The sequence below is a fragment of the Lactuca serriola genome, chromosome 2, assembly GCF_051521515.1.
Source record: "Lactuca serriola cultivar US96UC23 chromosome 2, Lser_US96UC23_V15, whole genome shotgun sequence".
Classification (NCBI taxonomy): Eukaryota; Viridiplantae; Streptophyta; class Magnoliopsida; order Asterales; family Asteraceae; genus Lactuca; species Lactuca serriola.
In genome coordinates this window covers 24,182,263-24,197,718 of record NC_136409.1, presented here as the reverse complement: position 1 = coordinate 24,197,718, position 15,456 = coordinate 24,182,263, and the positions used below count along the sequence as shown (strand labels likewise).

Sequence of the window (15,456 nt, the reverse complement as noted above, 5' to 3'; positions counted from 1 at the left end):
CCCAGAAAGGTGTGGCCTTTGACTGGGAAGCGAAACAAGAGAAGGCATTCCAGACACTAAAGCAGGCCTTGTGCACCGCACCGATACTATCTCTCCCCGAAGGGATAGAAGACTTCGTAGTGTATTGCGATGCTTCAAATCAAGGACTTGGTTGTGTTCTTATGCAAAGAGGGAAGGTTATCGCTTATGCCTCGCGACAGCTTAAGACACACGAAGTGAACTATACGACACACGATCTCGAATTAGGAGCAGTGGTATTTGCTCTGAAGATCTGGAGGCACTACTTATACGGAACAAAGAGTACTATTTTCACCGATCATAAGAGCCTTCAACACATTTTCGATCAGAAGGAACTCAACATGCGCCAACGACGATGGGTCGAGTTACTGAATGACTACGAATGCGAAATTCGTTATCATCCTGGCAAGGCCAACATAGTAGCCGACGCCCTCAGTCGAAAGGAATACACTGGTCGGAGGGTCAAATCTCTGACCATAACTATCCATTCCCACTTATCCACACAAATTAAGGAAGCACAAATGGAAGCTTTGCAACCTGAAAATGTGGCAGGTGAATCCCTGCGAGGAATGGAGAAGAATTTAGAAGTCAAGGGTGGCGGAGCCTACTATCTCATGACCCGAATCTGGACCCCAAATCATGGTGGTTTTAGGAACGTAGTCATGACCGAGGCTCACAACTCAAGATATTCCGTTCACCCGGGTTCAGATAAAATGTATCTGGATCTTAAGAAACTATACTGGTGGCCTAACATGAAAGCAGAAATTGCTACCTTCGTGAGTAAATGTCTTACTTGCGCTAAGGTTAAGGTCGAGTATCAGAAACCGTCAGGACTACTACAACAACCAGAGATACCGGAATGGAAATGGGATTGGATTACTATGGACTTCATAACCAAGTTACCCAAGACGACAAGTGGACTCGATAGCATATGGGTCATTGTCGACAGAATGACCAAATCCGCACATTTCCTACCCATCAAGGAGACTGACAAAATGGAGAAGCTTACAAGAACTTACTTAAGGGAAGTAGTGCGACTGCATGGTGTTCCGATATCCATTATCTCCGATCGAGATAGTAGATTCACTTCAAGATTCTGGCAGTCACTACAAAGTTCCCTGGGAACTAGGCTAGACATGAGTACAGCCTACCACCCACAGACAGACGGACAAAGTGAGAGAACAATACAAACTTTAGAAGACATGCTGAGAGCCTGCGTGATTGACTTTGGAAAGGCATGGGATATTCATTTACCCCTTGTCGAATTTTCATACAACAATAGTTATCATACAAGCATAAAGGCTGCTCCGTTTGAAGCCCTTTATGGTCGAAAGTGCAGATCCCCTCTGTGCTGGACTGAAGTTGGCGATACCCAGTTAGCTAGAGGAAGAGTTCCTGAAAGCACTCTCACAGGTCCGGAGATCATACGTGAAACAACAGAGAAGATCGTTCAGATTCGTGAACGATTGAAAGCCTCAAGAGACCGACAGAAAAGCTACGCTGACCAAAGGAGGAAACCTTTGGAATTCCAGGTAGGAGACCACGTCTTATTAAAGGTCTCACCGTGGAAGGGTTTAATACGATTTGGAAAGCATGGGAAACTAAATCCAAGATACATAGGGCCTTTCGAGATTCTTGCCAGAATCGGCCCAGTGGCTTACAAGCTTAACCTACCGCGCGAACTTAGTAACATCCATCCAACCTTCCACATCTCAAACTTGAAAAAGTGTCTGTCCGACGAGACTCTTGTTATTCCACTCGACGAGATCGAGATCAACGAGAGCCTCAACTTTGTGGAAGAACCAGTAGAAATCATGGACCGAGAGGTCAAACAAACAAAACAAAGTCGCATACCCATCGTGAAGGTTCGCTGGAACGCCAAGCGGGGACCCGAATTCACATGGGAACGCGAAGATCAGATGAAACAAAAGTACCCTCATCTCTTTCATGTTCACTAGTATCTTTACTACTTTAAATTTCGGGACGAAATTCTCTCTAACGGGGGGATGATGTGACAACCTGATATTTCAACTCTTTGTAACGACCAAAATGGGTCAAGTATTGTAACCACTTCCGAATAATAATAAAAAAATTACTTTCATAATAAAATGTACAAATAAGTTCTACTTAATTTCCTTCTATGATTAAATGTCTTTGAACCATGATCGTACGTGAAAAGAACGCCCAAATCCGACTTCATATAGCGAAGTTATGATTTTTCCAAGTTCGGCTTAGCAACAGACAGCTAAAAACTCGAATCGGAGATCGAGCGACTTTTGGCCGGAATGACCTAAACGAGAATCGAAGGTCTCGACAATGGTATTCCAGCGGTAAAAAGTCTGGCAAAAACCGACATCAGATAAAGAAGTTATGAATTTTCTTAGAAATTCCTTAAACACGATGGATTTTTAATAAATAATAAAAATATAATTTTGGAATTTGCCGACGGAGTCTAAACGAAAGTTGTAGAGCATAGTCTTACCTACGCGAGGATATAAAGACCATCAAAAACGGAGTTCGTATGAAGAAGATATGAATTTTTGAAGTTTATTAAATATATTAATTATTTATTTAATTCAAATTTCGGATATTATCCGAAGGGGAGTCAACATCCTTCTCCGAAGTACACGCTGCGTACTCCTGTACGCCCCGCGTAACCGAGAGGATTGGCCTCTGATCGTCCACGTCGCGCTATCCGAAGAGACCGACCCATTCGACCCGTCTGAAGCCCCGACCCGTCCGACCCAACGTCCCATCCGACCCGGCGTCCCATCCGACCCGCGTACCCAGCAACCTGTCCCATCCGAACCGAGGCAGTCGAGGCTTCGGTCATGCATGACGTACGCGTACGCGCTGCGTACGAGCGTACGCCCCGCGTACCGAGGCAGACCAGCCTTACTATAAATAGGATGCGAGGGTTTCCAAAGAAAGGGTTCATTTCTCTTCTCTCTCTCTCTCTCAACTTTGCCTCGTTTTCCGTGTCCGTTCAAACCCGAAGCTCTGGTCTTTTTGGCTCAAGTCCCGAAGGTCGATTTTACTCCCGAGATTCCCGAGAATCCCGAGGAAAATCCGTTTCCCGAGACGAAACTCTGCCCGGTTTTCCATCTCGCTATCTCCAAAACTTTCAAGTGAGTTTCATACCCCTTAATCAACCTTTTTAATTATTCTAAATACTTTTATATGCTTTCAAAGGGGGGGATTACAAGTAAAACACACAAGTATTATCGTGTGTTACATAAAGAAACTCTTTTATATACTGTTATATATTCAAATCACATGCGATTTATAAACATTTAAAGGAACTTTTATATATATATAACATATGTCACAATAGCATTTTACCTTTTAAAATATAATGTTGTTGTAATGCATGTATAAACTAATCTGTTCTGAGATTTTTCTTGTCTATCCTAGACTCTACACCCAAAAATCTATACTTTCATAAACAAGTGATTCCTTTTCTCAATGTTTCTAAACAAACAAGACACGCTTTTTGGAAACTATAATATGTATAGTTTTACGAACAAATTTCTAACTCTTATATACTAGAATCACATATTTCAAGAAGTTCACTTTCGTATACAAAACAAACGTAACATTTTAACAAGTAGATCTGTTTTTATACCACGGATTTGTGAGACACTAACTTCATGTACGTTCGAGTACACATTTCAAGTCCTGTATTATATACCAGAATCCCTTGGAGGGGGAGCATGGTGTTTGTGTATAGATCTATACGGGCTTGACAACCCGCGCCCTGACTGTTAGCTACAGTCCACCGTTTGGGGTGACAAACGTCATAACATTCCAACGCCTGAAGAACGTTGTGTACAGGCATTCAGAGTCAATAGTATGGTTATAAAACTCACAAGGGGTATTAAAAATGCATTAATTTACAAGGTTTTCAAACTCATTGGTTATTTTACATTTACATACATTTTGGAAACAAACATTGGTCTTGAGTGAAGGCTACTTTTATACTAGTAGAAAATATAGGATTTTCTAAACACAAACAAACAAAGATAAAACATTTCATTTCATTCAAACATTGTCACTTAAATACTTATGAAATTCACCAGCTTAAATGTTGATCTACTCTTTCAAAATTACTTGTATGTCTCAGGGATTCAGTAATTTCAGGTACTAATATGCTTTTGAAGAAGAGATGCTGCGACGCCAGTTTAATCTCGTATTTTTGACATCATATTGTAATTGAGTTTTGAACATGTAACTTTTAACAAATGTAAACTTTTAATTATATATATGATGGTTGTATTGCTTTCTTTACTATGTATTCATTTGTTACGTTACCACATGAAGTCATCCGCCCCCGAACGTTTCCGCCGTTCAGGTTTGGGGGTGTGACATGTTTTTCTCTGGGAGTCATCGAATTGGAGGCCCAACTCGTCGAGTAGACTCGACTTTGGATCGGCAGGATAAGTGACCTACTCGATGAGTCGGGAGGCCGACTCGACGAGTAGGACTGTCTGGATGAAACCCTAATATTTTGGGTTTGTATCCCATTTAAACAACTTATAACACCCCAACACAGCCTCCATTGTTCCTCCTAACCCAAAGAAACCCTAACTCGAAACACTAAGCCTTATTTGAGTGTTCTTGAGCTTTTTGGTGCCTTTTTGTGTGTATTTGAAGTTCGAAGAGGAGAAAGAAGCTTGGTAGATCAAGAGAGAGCATGTAGATCCAGAAGTCTTGGCACATTTCCAGCTTATTTGAGGTATAAAGCTGATACCTTGGCTATTCATTACTTAAATCTTTATTTGGGGCTATTTTCTACCTTTTCTAAGCTCTAGAGTGGCTATACTCGAATTTGTTTGTATATTTGGAGTTGCACTTCACATCTAGAACCATTAAGGGTTCCCATGGCATAAAGGTGCCAACTTTATGGCCATGGGAGACCCATGCTTCTTATATACCTCTTTTTATGGCTTTTTGAGCCAAAAATCCCATGCATGGATAGCAGTAGGGGGTGAAATAGTCCCTGTCATCAGGTGAGATAGACCGGAGGGTAGGCAGGCACCCCAGAATGGCTTCACATGGGTAGGTTAGCACCCCATAATGGCTTGAAATGGGTAGGTCGGGCACCTCAGAACTGCCCGACAGTATGTTTGATTATATGGTATACGGTATGATGGGGGAACACACTAAGCTTTATGCTTACCGTTTTTAGTTTTAGTTTTAGGTACCTCTTCAGCTAATGGGAAGGAGTCGGTAGGGTAGCAGCACATCGCACATATATGATTTCCGCTTTGAGAACCCTGAAATTGAACTCTGACATTTTACTAATTTATGTTATGGTTTTCGAGACTTGTGATTTGTGACTTGATGTTTTGAAATGATAGCAACGATGTTTTCCGTAAACTATTTTCATACGTAATGTAATTAAATAAAATATTTTGGGTCTCGATTTTGGGATGTTACATTTGGCCTAGCAGGCTGTGAAAATGGTGGATTGTAGAAATAAGGGTGGTATTGGGTTGTTAGGAGGTTGGAATAAGGATGGTTTAAGAGGGAGGTTTGTGGTGGTAGAAGGTGGTTAACGAAGGTGGGTATTATGGAGGTAATAGTGCTTTTTGGTGGAGGTCGTGAAAGGGGTAACAAGGGTGTGGAAATGGAGTTGGGTCTTAGTGAGGTATGTCACCTCTAGAGCATTTGGTTCAGAAACACCCATGCAAAACTAGTGGCATAACACCTGAGCCGATGTGTTGTATAAATGAAACATGCCTAACCCATGGAACATTTCCAACTACTCAAATAGTTAGACACGTTGCAAACAAAAAACCAAAGGTATTATGGGAAATGACAAATCGTAACATGCAATGGACCAACGGTTTGCTACAACTTGCATAAAATGCCTCCAAAAATCTTCTATGTATTTTTTTGTGTTGGTTCTATATGCCCAAGAATCATTATTGAGTGATATTGCTAATAATAAATGATCCTATAGGGTCACACCTTAATAGTGTTGGTACTTATTGAATATTTATTAAGTAATTGGTTATTTATAAATAAATTAAGTTCTTGTATTAATTTAGATAAACATTATTGTTTTATGTAAATCATAGCAAAAGAAACAACAAACTAGTCATTATATCGTATGGTATGATATAATAAGTCATGTACAAAATTTAGGACACCTTGGTTAACCATGGTTAGTTAGTTAATTGATCTTGGGTTAAATTATCTAGTCAATCATCTTTGTCATCTTCTTTTTGACCTAGTGGCCGAAAGTGAGGAGACGTTATTGCGGCATCCTCAAAATTATAGCCATTTTAAAACTTTATATTTAAGCTTACTCAAAACCAGAGTTTATTTGATCCTGTAGATTTTGGTCATGTAAAAATATTTCGAAGAAATATTTTTTTATTAATTTATAAAAAGTTTGGGATGTCATAAGTGATACTAAAGATAAGCATAAATAGGCCTTATAATGTAACATCCCAAAAAATATAAACATAAAATTTTCATTTTTAATATAATCAAAACACCAATTTATCATTTATTCAAACATTTAGGAGTATTTCAAATAAAAGCAATTATCATAGTACATTCCTAAAATCAAGAGTTGCGGAAAACATGGATGTATGGGAGGCGATCAAGCTAGGCCCTTCCCTTTCGAACCGGAAGCACCTGAAACCATAAACCACAAACTGTAAGCACAAAGCTTAGTGAGTTCCCCAAATACCACATACCATACATAACATACGAGCCATACATAACATACATATCCTGTCACACCCCAAAACCGAGAACGGCGGAAACGTTCTGGGGCGGAGGACGTCATGTAATGTATCACAAGAATGCAAAGTAGTTAACAAGCAACAACATCATCCATTACATTAATAGTATAAATTTTAGTTACAAGTGTGTTCTTTCATAATATACAACAATAAAAAGAATAATCAGAATAAGATGAGTCTGGACTGCTCCGTCTTCACAAACCTGGTCGTCGTACCTGTCTATTTGTGACCTGAGAATACAAGTTATTTTGAAAGCGAGTATCAGCCAAAAAGCTGGTGAATTCATAAGTATTTTAGTGTCTTAATTTGTAAGAATGTATTTGTACGTATGAAATGTAAGTATTTGTATGTATAGGAAATGTAAGTATTTGTAAGTATATGAAATGTAAGTATGAAAACGTTTTGAACCTCCTAGAAAGCCCTATGCTTCCTACTGAAAGTAGCCTTCTACCAAGGCATCTAGTATCTGTGTGTGTCTCTTGTAAGAGTGTGTATTTTCCCAAAACTGACTATCATTAACCAAAATATAGTTTCTACATTACCGTGCATCGTATGAATGTTCACAAAGTGAATGTAATGGGAAAATGAAATAGTACTATGGTGTAGTATCAAATGACTACAGCCGTACTAACTATCGTAAATCTATTGTAATTTTGTAAGTACTATAGTATTTGTAATAAGTGGCTACTTCTGTACTATTTTGCCTTATTTGAGGGATAAGACATAATGTGATGGCTACATCCCAGGCTAGACGCTCCCTTGTCAAAGAGATTTTGGGACCCACACACGACCCCTGCATGTTTGCAAGCCGCGGACATCCACATTACCATGATCATGTATACCCAATATAACTATCAAAATGCGTTGTGATTCATTGGTATAGTTAGATCTTGAAATCGTTCCATGCTATAGCACCTAGTTATTTCTGTCCTATTATCGTATATGTAAACGCACCCATGTAAGTGTATCTATGTAAACGTACTCATGTAAGCGTATCAATGAACGTATACCTTTGCTACCCAAAGGTACTGAACTGACTGATTAGAACTATTATGTCTATATATGTACACATGATATATAACTGATATTTAAATGACCATCGGACGGATACCCGATACCCTACCAGACCACATCCCAACGAGGAAAAGGAAATAAAGAGGGTTAGCCTTCCTAAATCCTTTAAACATTATTTATATAACTATACATATATACAGGCACGCTTTTAACGAGGTATCTATGTAAAAGTATCCTGGCAAGTGTATCCAAGTAAGTGTATCCAAGTAAGTGTATCCAAGTAAATGTATCCAAGTAAGTGTATCTCTACAAGCAACATGTATTTGTATGGACTCATGAATGAACTGACTATGGTGTAATGCCTTGTAATAGGAATAGCAAGTAGTATCTCCTAACTATACCTATAATAGTTACTAGAAATGTACAAGTATCAACGAAGGTATACCTTTGCTAGCCAAAGGTACTAAACAGACTGAGGCCACTTTTATGTCTACATATTTATACATGATATATAACTAATATTTAGACGACATTCGGACAGATAACCGATACCCTACCAGACCACATCCCAACGGGGAAAAGGAAATAAAGCGGTTTAACCTTCCTAAGTCCTTTAAACATTTCTTATATAACTATACATATACAGGCATGCATTTGATAATATAAAAGCATAAAAGGAGTTTTGTAAAACCTTTGGAAAAGATTTATATTTAAGAAAAGATCGACTTGATGTTAGTTTATAAAACGGTTTGAAAATATTTCGTTTGAATAAACAGTTGAAGTATAAAGAAAACCTTTGTTTGAAACATATTTGTAACAGAGTTTGAAAAGAAACATACAGTATATAAAGCAGTTTGATAAAGAGTTTTAAACATTTAAAAACGTTTAAGAAAGTCCTTTGAAGAAATCTGTTTGGTAAAACAGTTAACGTATAGTAAATCCATTTGCATGTTAGTTATTAATCACATGTGATTGATATAATAACTAGCATGATTCAACTTGTATTCCCCCCCATAAAGCATTTAAAAACATTTAGAAACATTTAAAAGGTTAATTCAAGGGGTATGAACTCACCTGCAGTGAGCGGATCGGAAGGAAGTGTCGGACAAGTGCTTGGTGTCAAGTGAAGACTTAGACACACACTATGATTCTAATTACATATGAAGACATATGTATATAAACAATTAGTGATTTTAACACTAATTAAACATGTATAAACATCGTATTGCGAGGAAAACACTTTGGTCAAGTGTTAGGAGGCTATCGGGTTGCAACAAAGGAGTGCGAAGCCTCATACGGGAGTTTATGGTCCAATGAACATCTTTATTGGAGTTTAAGGCCCAGGGGAGTTTACTCCTGGCCGTAAACTCTCCATTGGTCACCAAAAGGGGCTTAAAACTCTAAGGGCTTAAGTGGTTAAGTGCTCCAAAGCTTTAAACATTTGTTTGGGAGGGTATAAGGTCCTAAAATGACCTTGTTGGGTGTTCACAGCCCTGGTACCACTCCCCCATGAGTTTACGACCGTAAACTCATGGTAAGGAGTACCATTTCGTGAAATGAAGTCCTTAACTCAAAGGGGTAAGGTTCTATGCTAAAATCCTAGGCTCACTAAAGTGTTAGGGTGTCCTTTGCACCCTTAAAAGGGGTTTACGGCCCTAAGACCAAATCCCTTGGTGTTTGCGGCCGTAATCTACTATGGTCATGGTATTTTGTGCTTTCAAGTACCACAGACATTAAGGTATGAGTTTAGAATAGTTTCACAAGGAAAGGAAGGGACTAGGGCACACTTTTGGCCATCAAAGAAGGGTTTATGGTCCAAGTTGTTCTTGGGCCATAAACTCTTTGATCTTGGTTATTCCTTGTGATTTCTTGATGTATAGACATATAACATGCCCTATTATACTCTAAGATAGAAGCACTTACGATTTGGGACGAAAGACTGAAGATCCTTGAGAGAGAATTGGGTTTTTCTCTAATTGAAAATGGAACAAATGAAACAAATATCGCTAAGGGCCATATTTATACCCCTTGGGGTTTTTGGTCCAAAATATCATTTCAGACGTAAACTCCAACCTCGTGGAGTTTTGAAACTTTTAAGATGCTCAAAATAATCTAGGGCATCCTATCTCCTGATTTCTCCTAAAGTGTAAATCCGGAAATGCTCAAACTTATTCCAAAAAGTCTGAAAATTTATAGTAACTGTTCTGACTTCTATTGACTTGATATGTTATACAGAATGGAAATTTTGGGTTGTCACATCATCCCCCCGTTAGAAGGAATTTCGTCCCGAAATTAGAATTTAGGTAAAGGAGTAGGCAGGAATAATCGAGCAAGGAGATGGGGAAAGTTCCTAATCGATTTGGTTCTCGTGCTCATAAGTGAAATCGGGTCCTCGGTTGGTATCCCAACGAACCTTCACTAATGGGCGACGGCGTTTGCTTTGTCCGCTTGACCACTCAGTCGAGGGTCACTACGGTTCTTCCACGAAGGCGAGGATCTCGTTGATCTCGATCTCGTCGAGTGGGCTTACGAGAGTCCTGACGAAGAGGTACGTTTTCAAGTTCGAGACACGAAGGTTAAAATGTACGCTACTGAGTTCGTGGTGTAGGTTGGGTTTGTGAGTTACAGGACCGATTCAGGAAAGCATCTCGGAGGTCCTAACTATTTTGGATTTGGCTTACCACGCTTTCCGAAGCGTATCAAGCCTTCCCAGAGTGAGATTTCCAAAAGGATTTGGCCTCTCACTTGAAATCTCAAGGTTTTCTTCCTCTTGCTTGTCTTCCCAGTCAAGGGCCACTCCTTTCTGAGTCAAAATCATAAGAGGTTTCGTAATCCGCGATGAGTTCTGGATGAACTCTCGACAGTAGGTCAGCAAGACCTAGAATTTGGCGAAATCTTGTCGGTATCCTCGGTGTTGAAAAATTCTCAGCGGTTTTGATTTTTGGAAGGGTCCTCAAAATTCCCACCTCACTAATAGTGTGCTTCAGGAATTCGACTCTTCAATCTAAAACTCGCATGTAGAGAACTTTGCGTAAAGTTTCTTTGATCGTAATGTTTCCAAGGTTTGTTGTGGATGCTCTTTATGATTTCCTTCTTATTACGAGAGTAGATAAGTAAGTCATTTATAAGGTAAATGACAAACTGATCCAAGTAAGAATAGCATACCCTATTCATTAAGTTCATGAATATTACGGGAGTATTGGTCCTATCCGAGAGGTATCACTACGGACTTGTAGTGTCCGCATCGATTTTGGAAGATTGTCCTCGAGACACCCTTCACTAACACGCGTAACTGGTGATATTCGGATCTTAGGTTCATTTCTGAAAGGTACGTCGTTCCTTGCGGTTGGTCAACTGATTCATCTATGCGAGGCAGAGAGTGATGATTTCTAATGGAAGTCCTGTTGAGGTCTGCACCATGAGGACTTCCCAAATGTCACCCATACTAGTACTACTCTCGCTGAAGCACGCTTAACTGCGGAGTTCTGATGGGTTCCGGTGCATTAGTGCTGGTATGATCGCACCCCTTGGATCCTGTCTTCTTGAAGAATAAGACTAGAGCTCCCAAAGGTGAGAAGCTTGGTCTTTTCATTCTGTTGCTGAATAGTCGTTAAACTGTCCGGACGGTTCTTTTATCATTTTGATTCAGTCCAAGAGAGGAGTTATTATACATGAAAACTTAGCTCATACAGGTTATGATATAATCAAGACGGGGCAGATAATAAAATGTGTGATTCTACTCTAGTCCCACATCCCAACGAGGAAAAGAAACTACGTTAGAAATCTCACATTCTATTATCTACCAGGTCTTCGTTATATATAACTCGGGAATGTGTGAGCGAGGAAAATCATGACAATAATCTTCTTATGAATTCTTTTTGATGAACCAAGATTTCCTAGTAAAGGCAACTATTGACCCTAGATGTACGTCGATCGCTCAATGAAAGAGTAAGAGTATGTTCTCGAAGGTTTGACCTACATCCCTATGATGCATTCCTAGTACGGAATGGAAGTAAGTTCGTAGACTAGTCTCAAGACGTTTGTCATTCGTGCCGAGGTACTATATGTTGGTGGATAATATGATCCAACGACTGAAAGAGACTTGGAAATGTCTCCGGAGTTAAATTACTATAATCCAATGACTTGACTAAAGCATGTTTCAGATAGCCTCCAATGAAAGTATGATGAGAGTGTTTGAACAAAAACGTGACACGGAAGTTAGCCGACTGTCAATATCATCGATGTTTAAGATGTAATACGTTCAGGGAAAACATGACCTTGAAGAAGGTCTTACATCATAACCGGAGTAGCAAAAGTTTTGGCCGCATAAAGGCCTAACTAAAAGTATTTACAGTACAAGGCAGTTTCATAGAAAATGCCACATAGGACATAGACATGAACACAGTTCTTTAACACAAGAAAGAAAGTAAAGTATCTCCTACTGGTGACGATCATCCTTCTGGTGAATTCTTAGCTCAGCCAGTTGACGTTCCATATCAAGCAGGTGTCTTTTGTACACCGTCTGGCATACTCGGAGTTCTATGACTTCGGCTCGTGATTCAGCCAGTGCTTGAAGCAGGGTTTCATGGTCTCTTTCAGATCTCTCACGAGCATCTTCCAGACGAATGGTGCAAAGGGTATGCATTCTCGCATTGGCGACAACGTCTGTGATTTGATGCAGGGCTGTCCTGCCTTGAATCTCATTTCGGTCCACTCTGTGGACCAGGATTGGCAAGATTCTGTCTGTTGAGCCCCCATTGCTCAGGTCATAAAAGCTTCGGTCTCCAATAAAAGGCATAGGCTGATTCTATCCTTGGCTCCATGTTTCCAAGCATTTTACCTAAGGAGGCGTCGGGCCATGAAAAGTTGGACGAGGGTTAGGATTTGGAAAGTGAGCTGCCTGGGGTAGGTTCTCAACTTTGGGTTCAGAGTTGTCATCATCCGTGAGGTCTTCAGCGTGGTGATCATTCAAAGGGATTGGGTGATCATTCTCTGGTTCTTCTCCAAACCATCCAGCAATGACTTCGTTCGGAAGGTACGGGTTGCCGTTGAAGGGTTTTGGTCATAAGACATCCTATGTGCTCATACAAACCCTAATGCTTGGATCTAGGTTTCTCTACTGTACATGCAAGTTATCCAAGACTATAAACCCTAATTCTAGCATATGGAAATCAATATTAACATATAATTAGGTTTAAGATAGTACCTTGATTGTTATGTAGCAATAACAATCTCAATTCCTCCTTGAATTGACTTTGGAAGGCTTAGAGTCACAAGTGTCACTCCTCTAATGGCTCACAAACACCATAAGCAAGAGGATGAAGAGGAGAGAGGTTAGAGGCTACCCAAAACGTGTTCTAACCCTAGAAAAGAAGTTCCCCACGTTTTTGAGCCTTAAGGGTTCTATATATAGTGAGGCTATTAGGGTTATCTAACAAGGAAACCCTAATTTGGTTGCTTAAGCCCTAAGCAACCCATAGACTCCTTTAATCAAGCCCTTGGACGATTTCCTTATGGGCTTCCCATAAGAATTCGTCCACCTCTTGATTTAAGACAATCCATGGCCCAAATTGCAATTATCTTATAATTACAATTCCAGTCCCTTAAGTTTAATTAATCTCTTTTAGTCACAAAACTAATTACCAATTAATTACTGACTAATATTAATTAAACAATATGATTTCTCCTTTAATATATCATTCCCATAATATATTAATAAATCATATTTAATCCTTTCTCTCCATAATTCATCCTATCAAGTTGCTTTGGTGAAGGCAACCCAAAAGGACCATGCACCATCGGGTCAAGTACATACCAAAATAGTTATGGACTTAGACACTAATCCAACAGTCTCCCACTTGGATAAGTCTAATAACTATTATGCGTATGACTTCAGATCCTGATCTGCAATCGTAGCTTTCCAAAGCCGCTGTCAACTCTGATCCTATCAGATACGCGTGTCCTTAGATAAGGGATCATATATTCCTCCATTCTAGATATCATATGAGATATGATTTCAAATCATTCTCTTTGTACTATATCTTGATTCCCGATTTATGACGACTGACTAATTGAACAAATCAAATTAGCCCTAGCACGGCCGAGCATTTACGTTTGTCATCACTAAACCATCGAGGGGCCCAAAGATATCGCTTTTATCCTACCTTGGATAAAAGGAACGAATAAACTTTGATACAATGCTTGCTTGCACTCACTCACCGAATCACACACAACAATATGTTTTATAACACCAAGTTACTAGTGCATTTACATATTATCAATGTGCAACCGATTTGCAAGATGCAACTCACACATCTCGGTTTCAAGAATATAAGATGTTATCATCTCATCAATCACTCGTGATACAATTCATGGTGATCCAAGTGAGCGTGGGTTTAATCCAATGCTCAAATCATATTCATAAGCACTCATGAACGTTGCACCAAACATTTGCTTATATCTAATACTCTTTTAGACAATCCACACACCAATTCATGACCGTCTTCATTCATATCTACTTCCAACATATGAACGATTGTGGCCCGTTCGAATAATTCGATTATTCTTAATAAATTCAATTACTCTGGAAGTCAAAACATGCAAATGTGAAACACAAGAATAATACTAATCCCATATGGCCTCAAACCTTTGAGTATAAATAAAACTCCTTTTATTTATCACCATATTGATTACTCATTATTTGTCGTTTCGGGTAATCAACTTCTTACTTGAATTATTACACTTATCCCATGCTCTTAGCATGCACACGATGTTTACCTATGGTTCTTACTTTTGTGAAATAGATCAAATTGAACACATTTCCAATCATTCTCATTTCACAACTCCAAATCCTTTTTCATAAGTGTAAGAATATCAAATTCTTGCTACTTATAGAATATGCTAGATTCTAACACTTTATGCAATGATCCTTTCGTAATGTCACTGCACCAAAGTCACAAAGACTATTGCCAATGATATTACAAAGTTCTCTATTGGAGATTGTTACAAGACAATTCCTTAGATATGATGTCTCTCACTCAAAGTACATTCCTTTGAACATCCTTTTGCATAAAAGTTTCTAATCTAGACATAGATTTTCAATATTCAATTCCCAATATGGACACGCTTCCATATTTTCCATATGACAACTCATTCTTAATAGAATCTTATCTATTCGTAATGATGTCGATATGGTCCATCCAATATGAAACATTTCCACAATTTCCATATGACAACTCATTCTTAACATAATCTTTTCTATTCATAATAATGTCGATATGGTCCATCCAATACCATGCTTCCAACTACTCACAAGCGACCAATCCTCGTCAAACTTTGGATTGTCCTTTGATAGTTGTTTAATTATTTTAGTCAAAACCGATTCTAGTCCTTTTTCCCTCTAAATGCGCTAGACATTTGGAAAATTTTAGAATGGTCAAACATTAAAGCATTTGCAATCGATCCTATGTCCGAAGCGTATGGGACACGACGCATAATGTTTTATTTGCTATGTTCCCAAAATTCGAATTGTGAAGAGGAATGCTGTAATCATAATCGAAATTTTAAGAACACACTATGTACCTTTGACTAAATTTATTAACATTTCTCAACCTAATCCTTTAGATTTGAAATGAAGCATAATATTCTCTCCCTTAATTATAGCAAA

The 15,456-nt window shown here is 38.9% G+C and overlaps 1 pseudogene; it reads right to left on the bottom strand.

The window, feature by feature from the left end:
- Positions 1-11,198: 11,198 nt before the first annotated feature.
- LOC145091011 (5S ribosomal RNA) lies at positions 11,199-11,316 on the bottom strand (annotated as a pseudogene).
- Positions 11,317-15,456: the final 4,140 nt, after the last annotated feature.